The sequence below is a fragment of the Microtus ochrogaster genome, linkage group LG2 (genome assembly GCF_000317375.1).
Source record: "Microtus ochrogaster isolate Prairie Vole_2 linkage group LG2, MicOch1.0, whole genome shotgun sequence".
NCBI classification, from domain to species: Eukaryota; Metazoa; Chordata; class Mammalia; order Rodentia; family Cricetidae; genus Microtus; species Microtus ochrogaster.
This window is the reverse complement of record NC_022028.1, coordinates 5,958,931-5,963,194: the sequence shown is the minus strand read 5'-3', so window position 1 is coordinate 5,963,194 and position 4,264 is coordinate 5,958,931.

Below are 4,264 nucleotides of genomic sequence, written 5' to 3'. Positions count from 1 at the left end.
GCAGAGACAGGAGAGCAGGGTTGGTAAGGCTGACGAGAACATCTCTGATGAGTGATGGAGACCAAACCTGCTCATTTGGCCCAGCCCTCTGACGCTGAGATTTTGTTAGATGCAGTGTGAGAGTTTCCTCCAGTTCCATACCTCGCATGTGCAAATACGTTAAGGCTCTGTTTCTGTTTTGATCTGGAGATAGGCTTAGAGTCCTCACTTCTAGCAGATGAGGAAGTCTCCTGGTCCTCTCTCCATTTCACAATGCATCCCAGACATCCAGTTTCAAAGGTCTCCAGCTGGAGGATGCTACAGTTCGTCCTGCCAAAATTCACACTGAAATAACCTTTGACACGCATAGCAGAGTCTCATGACTGGATTCAGACGTTTGCCTTGGAGTCTTGGTTTCCCATCTCCCTTGGGCTTGCCTCCCTGCTAAGCTATAGGAGAGCATGAAGCATGAAGCATCAATCCTCAGAGCCCCGGGCAGGCTCAGGACTGTTACGTTTTGGGCTTGGTGACATTTCAGGAGATTCCGTCTAATCTATGGTTAATTAAAAAGAAGTGAAAATAAAGTAATATGTAGCAATTGTGCTTTTCCATGGCATTCTGCTCCATTTCAGAATTCTTAATTAAAGATTTCAAAGTTTATTTATTTACTTGGTGTGGAGGTCAGAGGATAACTTGCAGAAGGCATTTTTTTTTTCTTTCCACCATTTGATTGATTCCGAGGAAATTATATTTGGGTTCTCATGTTTGCATTTAGCTACCTTGGCCATCAACCCAGCCCTAAATTTTGCATGTTGTTAGTCTTGCTGCTTGCAGAGTCTGTATGACAATAAATTGTTTTTGGTTTTGTGATGACTCACTAGGTGGATGGTTCTCAGGACACACCTTGGTCAGCACTGACATAGTTGGCAGGTGCGCATGCTCACCCCGGGTGCTGTTTGCACCTTAGGCTGAGCGTTCATCTGTTTCCAGCACAGTTTGAGACCTGGATGTGTGAGGAGGAAAGAGCCAGTTCCACAGCGCTTTAACCTTCCTAAGGTTGCAGCCCTTTAATTCTGTTCCCTCAACCATAAAATTATTCCATTAATACTCCAGAACTGCACTTTGGCTATTGTTATGAGTCATGATGTAAATCTCTGATATGCAGGATATCTGATATACGGCCACTGTGGGGGTCGAGACCCACAAGTTGAGAGCTGTTGGTTTATAGGAACTGGCTTAGTAGAACCTATGGATGACTTGAATTTTTAGCAAACTGGGCTTCTGGGGACACGGAGGGCTCACCCACACATGATTAGGCAGCTCTGTGGGTTTGGTTTGGGTTACAAAAAGTCATCCTTGCTTTACCGATTTCTCCTGTTCATATGACATGGAGCCTGTACACCCTGCCACCGGAGGGGCTGCCTCGGAAAATCCCTTTCTGAATGTACAAGAATCTGAGAGACAGAATCTACAAAACTGCTGTCACTGGTTGCTTTACCAGTGAGGACCGCCAGTGCTCTCCCTTTCCAACAAGTGCAGAGAAGAAGGCAAGCACAGAATTATGAAGAGTTGGCATTCCATGACCATGAGGTTCTCATCTGTGGATTTAACTGTGGCCACATGCACACAGACAGACACACGCATACGTACACACACACAGACACACAGACACACGCATACGCACACACACACACATGCACACACACAGATACACACACGCACACACACGCACACACGCAGACACACACGCACACACAGACACACGCACACACACAAACACACACAGACACACAGACACACGCATACGCACATACTGCATCTTTATCAAATATGTACTTTTTCTTGTCGTTCTATAAAAAATACAGTATAGCAATACTATCTACTTAGTATTTACACTGTGTTACCTCCTCCTCCTTCTGATTGTATTTGCTGCTGCTGCTTCTTCCTCCTCCTCTTCCTCCTTATTTTATTCATCTTCCTCCTTACCCTCCTTCTCCTTTTTTTTTTTTTTTGGGAGACTGTGCAATGCAGGTTGACCTTGAACTCCTGCCTCGGCCCCTGGAACCACTGGGATTTCAGGCAGGCACTATCATACATATCAAAAGTTTTATTCTTTTGTCCAGCAACACTCACATGCAACCTCCTGATGACTTCAGAAAGAGCAGGAAGTGAGACTGTGGTTTCCCCTCCTCCTCACTGCCTCTTCTCTGAGCCACACTCACAAGCTCAGCAACCCTGGGCCTTGTTTTCTGGCCAAAAATGGCTCATCTCCTGCCTTCCTGTATTGTGTTAGTCATAAGTGATAAGCTAGAGATGACTAAGAAGGATGTGGGGGGAGGGGTCGCGTGCATTTATGTACAAGCCTCGAGCATTCCCAAACATCAGTATACACGAAAAGTCCTGACAGCAGTCCCTCATGGGCACCAAAGGGCAAGCTCAGTGAGGAGCCACGGATCGGGAGCTGCAAGATGAATCTGAATTTTCCAGTAACTTGAAATGTGACCTTGGGAATACTGTTTACTCTCTGAACCACAATTCCTCCTAGATAGGAGAGAGTCATGGCATCTACCTCTGAAGCTCATAAATTTGTTATGGCGTCAAGAGGAGAGTTAGACGTGAAATCTGTGCAAAGACCAACTCTTCTATGTTTATTTTAGAACAGTGACATGGTAGTCGGGAAAAACTGCAGACTTAGGTTCAGATCCCAGACGTACTGACTGGCACTTGTGAGTTGAGGAGAATCAGCTTCATTAACTGCTCTTTGATTAGGAAGCTACAAGTCCTTTCAGAAGCCCAGAATTGTTTGAAAGCACTGGAAGAATCAATGCATAGATCTGGACAGTAAAGAGGCAATAAGTTTTTCTTCCCCTCTCTCACAATGGCGGCATCTATCAGGCCGCCAAGGGGGAAACAGTAGGATGCTGGCTATTGACAGATGCCACGGAATCTTCTAGCTGAGACCATCTGAAATGCATCCTTGTTGTCTGCCTGGAAGCCTTTTAGTCTGTTCGTGGATCTTATTTGACAAACAACAACTCATCACAGAACCTAAGCACGCAGGCAGGAGCTGACGACCGTCATCAGCTTTGTCCGCAAATGACAAAGTTAAACTGTTAAATTCTGAAGTTTTGTCCACTTCGTACTCAGTGGGATTTTTGACTGCTGTTCTCCTACTGACTTAATCAGCATAGATAGATATTTTCAAGCTGTTGAAAATATTTCCTTTCTCTTCTCAAGATTACACTGGAGAAATGTACTATGGCGTGTGCATTTTCAGTGAACTGAGTCATGTTTCCGAAGCAACCATACACTCAACACATCCCAGCACACTCCCTACATGGTTGCTTTGTGTTTGTGATGTCTTGAGTGTGTGAGCTGTGCTGTGGACTGTCACCTGGGAGAGCTTTAGGGTGAAGCATTTTGGTGTTAGATATATGGAGGAATATTGAAAAGTTAAAATGCCATCAAAGATGAAGATCATTTTGTGGGATCTGGACATTTGGAACACTCTGCATGTTGAGCACAGGTACTTAGTCTCTAGGGTACGCTGTTCTCCAGGGAGAAAGTCCCTGTTTGCAATCTCAGGCCTGTGTTGGGCACCGGGTACTCCATCATACTTTGGTTTCTTTGTGGAGGGTGAGGGAAAAAGTCATTGTTAATTAATACTTACAGTTTGTGTTTGTATCTACCTACCACACACCATGACTTTTGAATGCAGAACTCGAGGCCCTAGGAATGGGGGAAGCGTTGCGTTTTCAAGTCATGCCTCTGTCCTGCAGCTTGACCTTCCTGCTGCTTCCGAACCTTCTGCTTTCACGCCACTGAAAAGGGGCTAAGGGGTGCAGCTCAGTAACTGTGAACGCAATGGGACAAGTCAACATTAAAACACACGGCTCCGCTGAACGAGCAACTGGCTCTATAAGCCTAATTCAAGAAAGGATCAAGTTTAAACAATACCTTTAACCTCGAGAAAAAGCTTAAAGGCACCAAACAAAACCAAAACCCAAAAACCAAAACAAAAACCGTGAGGCATTCTGTTCTGAAACATGGGGAAAGACACCATTCCAAAGTCTGGTTTTTATGCATTTATGGTTTTAGTACTCTTGGGTACTAAAGATGGTGTTGGAAGTTTCTGGGTTTCTGTAGCATCAGAATCATCAAATAGGCCACCCTGCAAAGTCTAATGGAGGCCTCATGAGGAATGTTTCCACATCAAACAGTGATTATTTTGCCATGCACATGATTAGTAATAACCAAAATCATTTTTTTTGTAAACATTACACTA